We start from the raw sequence: 14,005 nt of genomic DNA, 5'->3' as shown, positions 1-14,005 counted from the left end.
TTTTTTTATTCCGTTCATTGTTTGGTAAAAGTGATAAGACAGCTTTTTTTGGATCAGTATGATTACAGCAATACCACACTTTTTTTTAATGTTTTGCCTCTACACAATAAAAGCAATTTTATTGAAAAAAAAAATATTTTGCTTTGCTATACTATAACAGCTTTAGTGTTTTTTGCACCTGTATGTCCAAGTCGGGGAGTCTTTATAAAATAAGACATACCAGTGTGTCCAATGTTGAGAATAGTTTAACGTGGAGTTTGTGTGAATGCCCTGTGTAATGCCTCCTTCACACTTATGTGTCTCCAGTACAGTTAGGTCCAGAAATATTTGGACAGTGACACAAGTTTTGTTATTTTAGCTGTTTACAAAAACATGTTCAGAAATACAATTATATATCTAATATGGGCTGAAAGTGCACACTCCCAGCTGCAATATGAGAGTTTTCACATCCAAATCGGAGAAAGGGTTTAGGAATCATAGCTCTGTAATGCATAGCCTCCTCTTTTTCAAGGGACCAAAAGTAATTGGACAAGGGACTCTAAGGGATGCAATTAACTCTGAAGGCGTCTCCCTCATTAACCTGTAATCAATAAAGTAATTAAAAGGTCTGGGGTTGATTACAGGTGTGTGGTTTTGCATTTGGAAGCTGTTGCTGTGACCAGACAACATACGGTCTAAGGAACTCTCAATTGAGGTAAAGCAGAACATCCTGAGGCTGAAAAAAAAGAAAAAATCCATCAGAGAGATAGCAGACATGCTTGGAGTAGCAAAATCAACAGTCGGGTACATTCTGAGAAAAAAGGAATTGACTGGTGAGCTTGGGAACTCAAAAAGGCCTGGGCGTCCACGGATGACAACAGTGGTGGATGATCGCCGCATACTTTCTTTGGTGAAGAAGAACCCGTTCACAACATCAACTGAAGTCCAGAACACTCTCAGTGAAGTAGGTGTATCTGTCTCTAAGTCAACAGTAAAGAGAAGACTCCATGAAAGTAAATACAAAGGGTTCACATCTAGATGCAAACCATTCATCAATTCCAAAAATAGACAGGCTAGAGTTAAATTTGCTGAAAAACACCTCATGAAGCCAGCTCAGTTCTGGAAAAGTATTCTATGGACAGATGAGACAAAGATCAACCTGTACCAGAATGATGGGAAGAAAAAAGTTTGGAGAAGAAAGGGAACGGCACATGATCCAAGGCACACCACATCCTCTGTAAAACATGGTGGAGGCAACGTGATGGCATGGGCATGCATGGCTTTCAATGGCACTGGGTCACTTGTGTTTATTGATGACATAACAGCAGACAAGAGTAGCCGGATGAATTCTGAAGTGTACCGGGGTATACTTTCAGCCCAGATTCAGCCAAATGCCGCAAAGTTGATCAGACGGCGCTTCATAGTACAGATGGACAATGACCCCAAGCATACAGCCAAAGCTACCCAGGAGTTCATGAGTGCAAAAAAGTGGAACCTTCTGCAATGGCCAAGTCAATCACCAGATCTTAACCCAATTGAGCATGCATTTCACTTGCTCAAATCCAGACTTAAGACGGAAAGACCCACAAACAAGCAAGACCTGAAGGCTGCGGCTGTAAAGGCCTGGCAAAGCATTAAGAAGGAGGAAACCCAGTGTTTGGTGATGTCCATGGGTTCCAGACTTAAGGCAGTGATTGCCTCCAAAGGATTCACAACAAAATATTGAAAATAAAAATATTTTGTTTGGGTTTGGTTTATTTGTCCAATTACTTTTGACCTCCTAAAATGTGGAGTGTTTGTAAAGAAATGTGTACAATTCCTACAATTTCTATCAGATATTTTTGTTCAAACCTTCAAATTAAACGTTACAATCTGCACTTGAATTCTGTTGTAGAGGTTTCATTTCAAATCCAATGTGGTGGCATGCAGAGCCCAACTCGCGAAAATTGTGTCACTGTCCAAATATTTCTGGACCTAACTGTATGTGTTTGGTCTGTTTCCTCACGTGCCGGAGACACAGACACATGTAGATCCATTAAAATCAATGGGTCTGCGCTCATGTGCTTGCCATGGACCGTGTGTCCGTGTGGAGCATACGTGTGCTCCACACGTAGACATGTCCATTTTTCTCCATCATCACGGGTGCCACACAGACCACACATGGACCGCACGGATGTGATCCGTGTGACACGCCCTGCAGAAAACACATGTGCCTGTGAAAGAAAAAGAATTTCTGTACTCACCTCCTCCAGCACTCCTGTCTCTGCCGCTGCTGGCACTTGCTTCCGACCCCCGCTCATTATGCTCATTGCACATTCACTCCACTGCGGGCCAGAAGCCACAGCAGTGGGGAGTCGGCAGGATCGGAGACTGAAGATCAGCACCACGGACAGCAACGCCAGGGACAGGTGAGCAGAAAGTTCCCGCTCTCTGTGTGTTATCATGCATAACACACGAAGAACACACGAGTGCCATAAACGGCACACGGAGGGCCATACGCACCTTTGACACGTCCGTGAAAAACGTGCGTGATTTTCACGGACGTGTGAAAGAGGCCTAAAACTGAGAGAATTCCCACATTTGGATAAGCCCAATTGAATATGACTAGTCTGAGAGTTGATCCAAGGCATGCAAAACTGCTATGCCACAGCAAAAAACATAATATTGAGATTTCTGCCAAAATCAGTACAGGATTTTTTTATACTCTTAGGGTGCACATACACTGGCGTATAACTCAAAAGAGTGCTGCTCAATGGGTTTTTTTTTATATCACTTGCTCCTGTGTTATACTATGGAGCAGTGCCAACCAGTACCCTTTCTCTTATGCCAATTCAGCATGAGAACAAAATTGTTGCATGCTGTGATTGGCAGTGCATATCAGAAAGCATGCACCCATTCAAGCTAATGAGCATGTGCTGCCCCGTGTCAGCAGCTAGGCTGCTCGGATCCGGATCCATGGTGGCTCGAGGGGTCTCCGTACCCGGGGGTCGGGGTCGCGTGGCCACTCGAAATAAAGAGGGGAGTATTTACAGGGGATGATGTGGAAAGTTTGTGATGCCACCTGTGGTGCGTGGTAAGATGGAGTACAATCACTGCGGTTGGGAGTACCCAGTGGCGATGGTGCGGGCAGCTAGGTGTTTAACCCCTCCACAGGTAGGGGGGATGCCCCGGGACTTGGTGATGGTGACGAGGAGGTGCCGATGGAATGGTAAGGGTCACTTGTGTACTCACTCAGTCCAATAGCGCTGACACCGACAACTGTGGTAAACCAAAGTTCTTGACACTGCTGCCAATTGGAGGGAGCATGCCTGGATCCCATGCCCGTTGGTGTTGCCTGTTAGCCTGTGACCTTTTCCTTGGCGCCTTTTCTTCTAACTGGTCCCTTTAGCATAAAACTAGTCGGGTCCCGCTCACCAGTGTGGCTAACTGGATGAGCTTGCTCTCAGGGTTCACGCTTGGGATTTTCTGGACTATGTAGTGGGAAAGTCCTATCCCCCTCGTTGCGCTAGTACCCCGATTTTGGAGTGGGTGGAGAACGGATCTTGAAGGCTCCGTCCTCGTCATGTAAATTGTCAGGACGCCTGCAGCTCCTTCCTGACCTAGGGTCTACGTACTCCGTCGTGCCCTGGCCCCTGCGTGGTGATGGCACAAGGCCGCCCGCCACCTGTCCTCCTCGACAGTCCATGCCCCTTGTCACGATCCGCTGTGACCGGGGTCCAGCTCCTACCAGGCCCAGACCAATGTCTGCCACCTAGTTATCTCAAGGAGCCCAGCTCCTGACTAGAGATGAGTGAACCGGTCGCGGTTCGGCTCGAGATCGGTTCGCCGAACGGAGGTCTCGTTCGAGTTCGGTTCGGCGAACCAGTTCGGCGAACCACTCGAATCGCATAGGAAACAATGGCAGGCAATCACAAACACATAAAAACACCTAGAAAACACCCTCAAAGGGGTCCAAAAGGTGACAAACAACTCACAACACAACACAAACACATGGGAAAGTGACAGGGACATATACTCATGCGAAAACAAAAGAGCAGGACAAGGAAAAAGAGAAGGAGACACAGATATAGGCATGGCACGCCCTTCTAAAATCATGTAAAACACCGCAAGGTGACTCCAAGCGGAGTCTCCCTTTTTTCCAAAAATTGGGCTCCACACACACCCACCCCTTCAGTGGCAGCACTTGTGCCCCAGTTGTACACTTCACAGCTAGATTTGCATCAAGCACATTCAAAAATACGCCATACTTAACCGTCCCCAGGATGACACCGGGGTAGGTAGCATAGTCTTTTCTAATCCCAGCGCTGTGCATCTTGGATCATTTTTAAAAATACAGCAAGGGTTACTCCAAGAAGAGTCTCTCTTTTTTCCAAAAATTTGGCCACACAGACACCCCATCAGTGGCAGCACTTGTACCCTTGTTGTACACTTCACAGCTAGATTTGCATCAAGCACATTCAAAATACACAAGCATTTACTCTCCCCAGGATGACACAGGGGTAGTAAATTCCTTGTGGATCTATGACTTGTTCATTTTGATGAACGTTAGTCTGTCCACATTGTCACTGGACAGACGTGTGCACTTATCTGTCAGCACACACCCAGCAGCACTGAAGACACGTTCAGAGACAACGCTGGCAGCTGGACACGACAAAATCTCCAAGGCGTAACTGGAGAGCTCTGGACATTTTTCAAGATTTGAAGCCCAAAATGAGCAAAGCTCCATTTGCAAAGTAATGGCATCGATGTTCATTTGGAGATACTCCTGTATCATCTTCTTCAGCCGTTGACTATGTGTCAGACTTGTTGTCTCTGTTGGCCTTGCAAAGGAGGGTCTAAAAAAATTATGAAAAGATTCAATAAAATTGCTGTTACCAGCACCAGATACGGTGCTACTGGTACGGGTAGAGTGTTGAAGATGACGAGACCGTCCCATGTTTGTCAATTTACAATTGGGAGATTCACTCCCTGCAGCTGCATGGTTGTTTGGTGGAAAAGCCGAGCTAAGATCGAGTAACAGCTTCTGCTGATACTCCTGCATATGTGCGTCCCTTTTTAAGGCTGGAATTATGTCACAAAATTTGGACTTGTACCGGGGATCTAATAGTGTGGCAAGCCAGTAGTCATCATCACTTCTAATTTTGACAATACGAGGGTCATGTTGGAGGTAGTGCAGCAAGAAGGCACTCATGTGTCTTGCGCAGCCATGCGGACCAAGTCCACGCTGTGTTTGTGGCATAGAGGTGCTAACCGATCTTTCTTCCTCTGACATCTCCCCCCAACCTCTTTAAACTGAAATTTGACCAAGGTCTCCCTCATCCGCTGAGTCTTTCATGTCCATGGACAGTTCGTCCTCCATTTCTTCATGTTCTCCTGCACCTTCCTCAACATTTCGCCTGCTACCATGCGCCCTTGTTGATCCCTGTCCCCCATGGTCCCATGCCTGCCGCGTTGGTGATGATGAACATCTGGACCTTGGTGATGTTGTTGTGTCTTGCGCATATGAATCCTCCTGTAGTTCTTCCCCTTCCTGTTATCCCACCCCCTGACTCCAAATAGTGTTTAGCGTGTGCTCCAGCATGTAAATGACTGGAATTGTCATGCTGATAATGGCATTGTCAGCGCTAAACATATTCGTCGCCATGTCGAAACTGTGCAGAAGGGTGCATAGGTCCTTGATCTGAGACCACTCCATCAGGGTGATCTGCCCCACCTCTGCATCTCGTTGGCCCAGGCTATACATCATGACGTATTACACCAGGGCTCGGCGGTGCTGCCACATTCGCTGTAACATGTGGAGAGTCGAATTCCAGCGTGTCGCCACATCGCATTTCAGGCGATGAACCGGCAGGCCGAAAGACATCTGGAGCAATGCAAGTCGCTCAGCAGGGGTGGTTGACCAGCGAAAGTGAGCAGACAGTTTTCGTGCCCTTTTCAGAAGGCAATCTAGGCCAGGATAGTGTGTTAAAAATTGCTGGACAACAAGATTCAACACGTGAGCCATACAAGGCACGTGTGTCACCTTGCCCAGGCGAAGGGCCACACTCAGGTTTGCAGCATTGTCGCACACGGCCTTACCAGGCTGCAGGTTGAGTGGAGACAACCATTTATTAAACTCAGTCTCCAGAGTTGCCCACAACTCATCCGCTGTGTGACTCCTATTTCCAAGACATGTCAAGCTAAAGACCGCCTGATGCCGTTGCGCTCTGCTGCCAGCATAGTAATTAGGGGTGCGTGATTCCTTCTGCGCAGTGAGAACGCTGGTGGCCTGACCAGGCAGGCTTGGGGCGGAGGTGGAGGACCCAGATGAGGTGGAGGAGGCAGAAGCAGTGGCGGAACTTGGACAGACAGAGGATTGACACACAAGTCGTGGGGACGGCAAGACTTGTGCAGCAGACCCTTCACCATCTATTACCATAGTTACCCAGTGCCCAGTCAGTGACATGTAACGTCCCTGTCCATGCTTACTGGTCCAAGTATCGGTGGTGAAATGCACCCGTTCACACAGAGTTTCTCAAGGAAGCGGTGATGTTTTTTGCGACATGCTGGTGTAGCGCGGGTTCACCTTTCTTAGAGAAGTAGTGGCGACTGGGCATCTGGTACTGGGGCACATCGACAGACATAAGGTCTCTAAAATCCTGTGTGTCCACTAGGCGGAAAGGCAGCATTTTGGTAGCCAAGAGCTTACAGAGGGATAAAGTCAACCTCTTAGCTTTGTCATGGGTCGCAGGAAATGGCCTTTTATTTGTCCACATCTGAGGGACAGAGATCTGGCTGCTGTGTGTAGACGGTGTTAAATAGGGTGTCCCTGGAAAAATGCAGGTTTGTGAGGAAAGTGCAGGCGTAGACATAATGTTGCCTTCCAACGTTGGTGCTATCGATGTCTGAGAGAGCTGTACACACACACTTGTTTCCCCTTCCAAACCAACTGACGACCTACCAAGCAAACTGCCTGTTGTGGTTACAGTGGTGGAAGTTGTGCGTGGAAAACCAGGTGTGACAGCTGTCCCACAGTCCTAGAAGATGAAGAGCGCGCGGATGCACTGAAAGGGGCAGGCGGTGGATGGTTCGCTCCGCTAGGCCACTTTGCTGCTTGGTGAGCTTCCCACTGGGACATATGATATTTATTCATGTGACGATTCATGGAAGAAGTTGTCAAACTGCTGAGGTTTTGCCCTCTACTAACAGAATCATGACAAATTTTACAGATCACATAATTTGGGCGATCTTTTGCTATGTCAAAAAAGGACCAAGCTAGGCAAGGCTTAGAGGGCATGCGACCTGCTGATCCACCCCGACTAGTGCTCAGAGGCACAGTGGTGGCTGCGGATGCAGTTGTAGACGTGCTACCAGTACTCCGACTCTGTCCAGGAAGGCGCAAGGTAACTTCGTCGTCAGTTGCATCCTCCTCCACCGTCTCTGTTGACCTCCTCGAGGTCCTGACTGTGGGTTGACAGTAGGTGGGATCTAGAACTTCCTCATCAATTGTTGTGTTTGCACTCCCCTCACCCTCAGACTGAGCCTCCTCTTGCCCTGACTGAATATTTAAGTTGTCATCCCAATCTGGTATCTGCGTCTCATCATCATCAGTATGTTCCTCATTGTCTATTACAACAGGTGTTTCAGTTTGTGAATAAGGGTCAACATTATGCTCAGAAACTTGGTCATCACGGCCTGAATCTGAGTCACAAAGGTTCTGGGCATCACTGCAGACCATTTCCTGGCCTGTACTCACTGTATCTTGGGAGCAGACCTCTGATTCCCAGGCTATAATGTGACTGAACAGCTCTGCAGACTCAGCCATCTCAGTTCCACCATACTGTGCAGGGCGGATGGAGACTTCAGAGATGGGAGAAAGCAAGTGTGATTGGGATGACAACTCAGAGGACTGGTGATTTTTGGATGCGGTAGTTGAGGTGGAGGAGAGGGCACTTGTTGGACCACTTGAGATCCATTCAAGCATTTTCTTTTTTTGGCCATCATGTACCTTTGTTCCAGTTGTTCATGTCCGTAAAAAAGGGAGCACATCGGATTGTCCACGGTAAGTAGTAGACATCTTACTTTTGCTGGAAGAAGGTCTATCTTCAGCAGATGTCAATAGAGCTTTGCCACCTTCCCCATGGACAAACCCTTTTTTTCCTTTTTACCACGCCTCTTCCCCTTTCCACCAGCATCTGTCATTTTGCCACTCATTTTGATTGCGACAAGATTGTGCACTTAAAATGTGGTAGTAAAAATTGAGAGGTGGTGTAGATTGCAGCGGTGCTCTATCTTTATTAACAGCAGAATAAACAACAATAACTATCCCTGACAATGCAACTACGGCCCTTAAACTGGCAGCATAGTTTGCTATTAGAATGTCTTAGTAACAATGAGTTTCAGTGTGCAATACAGAGGTGCCACAAATATCTTTGCACCAGTGGGACAATAAAGAAGTCCAACAGCCACTTTTAGGATGCCACTAAGTTTCCTCAGTGTTTGCTAGTATAATAGCTTAGTAAAAATGAGTTTGAGTGTGCAATGCAGTGGTGCTGCAAATAGCTTTGCACCAGTGGGACAATAATGAAGTCCAACAGCCACTTTTAGGATGCCAGTAAGTTTACTCAGTGTTTGCTAGTATAATGGCTTAGTAACAATGAGTTTGAGTGTACAATGCAGTGGTGCCGCAAATAGCTTTGCACTAGTGGGACACTAATGAAGTCCAACACCCACTTTTAGGATGCCACTAAGTTTACTCAGTGTTTGCTAGTATAATAGCTTAGTAACAATGAGTTTGAGTGTGCAACGCAGAGGTGCTGCACATAACTTTGCACCAGTGGGACACTAATGGAAGTCCAACAGCCACTTTTAGGATGCCACTAAGTTTACTCAGTGTTTGCTAGTATAATGGCTTGGTAACAGTTAGTTTGAGTGTGCAATGCAGAGGTGCTGCACATAGGTTTGCACCAGTGGGACATTAATGGAAGTCCAACAGCCACTTTTAGGATGCCACTAAGTTTACTCAGTGTTTGCTAGTATAATGGCTTAGTAACAATGAGTTTGAGTGTGCAATGTAGAGGTGCTGCACATAGGTTTGCACCAGTGGGACACTAATTGAAGTCCAACAGCCACTTTTAGGATGCCACTAAGTTTACTCAGTGTTTGCTAGTATAATGGCTTAGTAACAATGAGTTTGAGTGTGCAATGATGAGGTGCTGCACATAGGTTTGCACCAGTGGGACACTAATGGAAGTCCAACAGCCACTTTTAGGATGCCAGTAAGTTTACTCAGTGTTTGCTAGTATAATGGCTTAGTAACAATGAGTTTGAGTGTGCAATGCAGTGGTGCTGCAAATAGCTTTGCACCAGTGGGACACTAATGGAAGTCCAACAGCCACTTTTAGGATGCCACTAAGTTTACTCATTGTTTGCTAGTATAATGGCTTAGTAACAATGAGTTTGAGTGTGCAATGCAGAGGTGCTGCACATAGATTTGCACCAGTGGGACACTAATGGAGGTCCAACAGCCACTTTTAGGATGCCACTAAGTTTACTCAGTGTTTGCTAGTATAATGGCTTAGTAACAATGAGTTTGAGTGTGCAATGCAGAGGTGCTGCACATAGGTTTGCACCAGTGGGACACTAATGGAAGTCCAACAGCCACTTTTAGGATGCCACTAAGTTTACTCAGTGTTTGCTAGTATAATGGCTTAGTAACAAAGAGTTTGAGTGTGCAATGCAGTGGTGCTGCAAATAGCTTTGCACCAGTGGGACACTAATGGAAGTCCAACAGCCAGTTTTAGGATGCCAGTAAGTTTACTCAGTGTTTGCTAGTATAATAGCTTAGTAACAATGAGTTTGAGTGTGCAATGCAGAGGTGCTGCACATAGGTTTGCACCAGTGGGACACTAATGGAAGTCCAACAGCCACTTTTAGGATGCCACTAAGTTTACTCAGTGTTTTCTAGTATAATGGCTTAGTAACAATGAGTTTGAGTGTGCAATGCAGAGGTGCTGCACATAGGTTTGCACCAGTGGGACACTAATGAAAGTCCAACAGCCACTTTTAGGATGCCACTAAGTTTCCTCAGTGTTTGCTAGTATAATGGCTTGGTAACAATGAGTTTGAGTGTGCAAAGGGCAGGAGGGTACAGTGGCAGGGTTGTGGGTCTGGGTAGAGGAATGGAAGCCTCCCTTTCTATCCCTCCTAATGGGGAAATGCAACTTATGGGGAAATGCAGCGAGGAAATCCCTGACCTTAGCTACACAGACGCTGTCATCATGTGTAGCTGTTCAACTCTGTTTTCACTGCCCTGACTGCCACCTATGGCTCTACCCTGCTGGTATTAGCCCTTACAAGGAGAAATAGAAACTTCTATCCCTATTCTGTATAGCGCTGTGTATAGAGCGTACACAGCAGTATCGGAGACAGGAGATACGCCAGCGGTGACTGACACCAAGATGCAGAAGGCAGATAATGGTGTGCTGGAGGAAAATGTCCGTTTTTATAATGCATGGACATGTGACATGGACATCCTATCACACATGCCGTTGCTTCTCTGGCTAAAAGTCCACTTAGCTGTGTGTGTGTCTGGGATTGGCTGACATGCTGGCCCGCCCCACTACACGCACGCGCTTAGGGAAGGAAGACAAGGAAAAAAAAAAAAAATGGCGATCGCCATTATCCAAACAGCAGTGATCTGAATGCACTGTTCCCGCACACTATACGCTGAAATTTCATAATAGTGTGAGTCACAGAGTGACTTACACTATTACAGTGGAAAGCCAGCTAGTAATTAGTTTGTCTTTTTGCTGCTAGAACCGTTCTAAAACGTATCTAGAACTATCGAGCTTTAGCAAAAAGCTCGAGTTCTAGTTCAATCTAGAACAGCCCCCAAAATCACTCGAGCCGCGAACTGGAGAACCTCGAACCGCGAACCGCGCTCAACTCTACTCCTGACCTCTCCTCCCGAGAGTCACCACTCAAATGTCTATCTCCTAACACTCCTGACCTCCCCTCCAACCAATCCCCCAAGTGGGCGACCCTATTCCCTTCGGGTTAGCCACTGATGTGTCTGGTGGGTGTGGTGCAGAGTGTTCCTATGATTTTAATTAGCTCCTTCTTGGCAACACCAAAGGTCAGGGACCCGTAACCAAGGAGGAGGTGGATATTGTACAGGAGGGCAGATTGCACAATACTTTGTGATGACCTGATAGGCCAGGGCGTCACAAGTGCTTTCAAAACAGACAATGAAGATGATGGAGAGCATAAAGGCCCCGTCACACTAAGCAACATCGCTAGCAACATCGCTGCTAACGAACAACTTTTGTGACGTTGCTAGCGATGTTGCTGTGTGTGACATCCAGCAACAACCTGGCCCCTGCTGTGAGGTCGTTGGTTGTTGCTGAATGTCCTGGGCCGTTTTTCAGTTGTTGCTGTCCCGCTGAGAAGCACAGATCGCTGTGTGTGACAGCGAGACAGCAACAACTAAATGTGCAGGCAGCAGGAGCCGGCTTCTGCGGAGGCTGGTAACCACAGTAAACATCGGGTAACCAAGAAGCCCTGTCCTTGGTTACCCGATATTTACCTTTGTTACCAGCCTCCGCCGCTCTCACTGTCAGTGCCGGCTCCTGCTCTGTGCACATGTAGCTGCAGTACACATCAGGTAATTAACGCCATGTGTACTGTAGCTAGGAGAGCAAGGATCCAGCGCTAAGCGGTGTGCGCTGCTCCCTGCTCTGTACACATGTAGCTGCAGCACACATTGGGTAATTAACCCGATGTGTGCTGTAACTAGGAGAGCAGGGAGCCAGCGCTAAGCGGTGTGCGCTGCTCCCTGCTCTCTGCACGTGTAGCTCCATGCGCTGGTAACCAAGGTAAATATCGGGTTGGTTACCCGATATTTACCTTAGTTACCAAGCGCAGCATCTTCCACACGGCGCTGGGGGCTGGTCACTGGTTGCTGGTGAGCTCACCAGCAACTCGTGTAGCGATGCTCCAGCGATCCCTGCCACATCAGGTTGCTGGTGGGATCGCTGGAGCGTCGCAGTGTGACATCTCACCAGCAACCTCCTAGCAACTTACCAGCGATCTCTATCGTTGTTGGGATCGCTGGTAAGTTGCTTAGTGTGACTGGACCTTAAGTTTTCAGTCTTCTCCACATCTGTGATACTATTGTCACATGCAAGACAATCAGCGTACAGTGAATGACACTCGGCTCACACTAGGAGCAGAGTTTGTGTGGAGTGTCATTTACAGGGTCTATCTGATTCCATTTGCCTGATCCATCGGATTCTCTTGCATGAGAGAATGTATGCTGGTTAGAGCAAGCCCGTATAGTTTGTGTGAGCATTGTTTCTAACAATTACCACATTTTTCGTTTGATAAGATGCACTGAATTATATTACTTACCTCAAATTTCGAGCAGGAAAATAGAAAAAGATTATTTTTAATTTTAAAATGAGGGTCCATCTTACAATTATAGTGTGTCTTATAATATCTCACGGGGGGGGGGGGGGGGGCGGCAGTAGTGGAGCAGCTCAGGAGGGTCACAGGAGGCAGGGTCAGCGATCCTGTGGGCTTGGAGGAGAGGGTGTCATAGCTCAGGATGGTTAGTAATACTGCGGGCCCGGGAGTATCGCGACAGCGGGCTCCATTGATCTGCTGGTGTGCTGGAGACTCCATTGATCTGCCAGCAGGCTATGGGCTTCATTGAGCTATAGTCTCCATTGAACTACTATATACGACTATAGTCTCTATTGAACGGGCTCCATTGAATACCCAGGCTTGATACAATGGACTTCAAGAAAATGGCCGCAGTGGCAGCGCAGTGCAGATTAGTCTCTGCGGCCATTTTCTTGAAGTTCATCGTGTACCGACGGCAGTTCAATGGAGCCCTCAGTTTAATGAAGTCTTCAGTTCAATGGAGTCCATAACCTGCTGGCAGATTAATGGCGCCCACCAATGCGACACCCCCGAGTCCACAGTATCGCTGACCCTCGGTCCTGTGCCCCTCTTGAGCTGCTCTAATGCAGTGACACCTCCTCCTCTGAGCCCTTGGCATTGCCAACCCTGGCTCCTGTGTTCCTGCTCCACCCCTGCCTCTCAGGTAAGACATGTCTGGATTAAAAGATGCACCCCTATTTTCCCCATTTTGGGGGAAAAATTGCATCCTATAATCCAGAAAATATGTTCTGTTCTATGGCTGTTAGTAAAAACATTAAATGGATACTACTTAAGAAGCAAAGATTGTGTAAAATGCTATGTAAATATGAATTATAGTGCTAAAAATATCTATACTGTCATTATATCATGTAAAAAAGAAAAATGTAAATGTTAATGGATGGCTAAATAATATGTTCTTATGTGCTATGTACCTACAGTTTTTTATGGTGTTGTTTTATTCATACCTTTATGTTTTGTTTACACTTCTACTAATGTCATTGTCAAACTATGTAGCCTATGTAACACTTTGGGTTGTAAATGACACTTACCCTATGACATTAATTGCCTAGAGCTAACATTCCATACATGATAAATCCAGCATTACGTGTTTGGAATTTCCAGTTCTATGTGTATTGTCTACAGCTATTTCTTAGTGTACTGATTTTATTTTTCAATAATATGTGATGGTTAAAGTATTACCAGCCACAGGTTTCTTTTTTCTGTGGAATATTTTTAAACCCCTTATGCAATTTGATTGGAAAATAGATTTTTTTGATTTCTCAATGTTTACAGATAATTCATTGTTTTCTGATTTACATTTTATTCAGAAATGTAGCAAAATATAAATATTACGAAACCTTGATTCCGCATGTATTATTTCAGCTGTCTATGTTACTAATATAACGTTACAATATCACTGGGGAGTAAGGGAATTAAAATTATGTTTAAAAAATGTAACTTTTTGTTCCTTTAGTTTAAATTTTTGGCTGGTAAAAAAAAATGACTTAGTTCTTAGAGATCTGCTTAGATATGCTTGTTCAATCAACAAAATTCATCTTACGGTGCTCTGGGTTTACATGGAATAAATGGTGAAGAGTAACAT

The sequence above is a fragment of the Anomaloglossus baeobatrachus genome, chromosome 1, assembly GCF_048569485.1.
Source record: "Anomaloglossus baeobatrachus isolate aAnoBae1 chromosome 1, aAnoBae1.hap1, whole genome shotgun sequence".
NCBI classification, from domain to species: Eukaryota; Metazoa; Chordata; class Amphibia; order Anura; family Aromobatidae; genus Anomaloglossus; species Anomaloglossus baeobatrachus.
The sequence above is the reverse complement of the archived record's forward strand: the minus strand, read 5'-3'. Positions refer to the sequence as shown.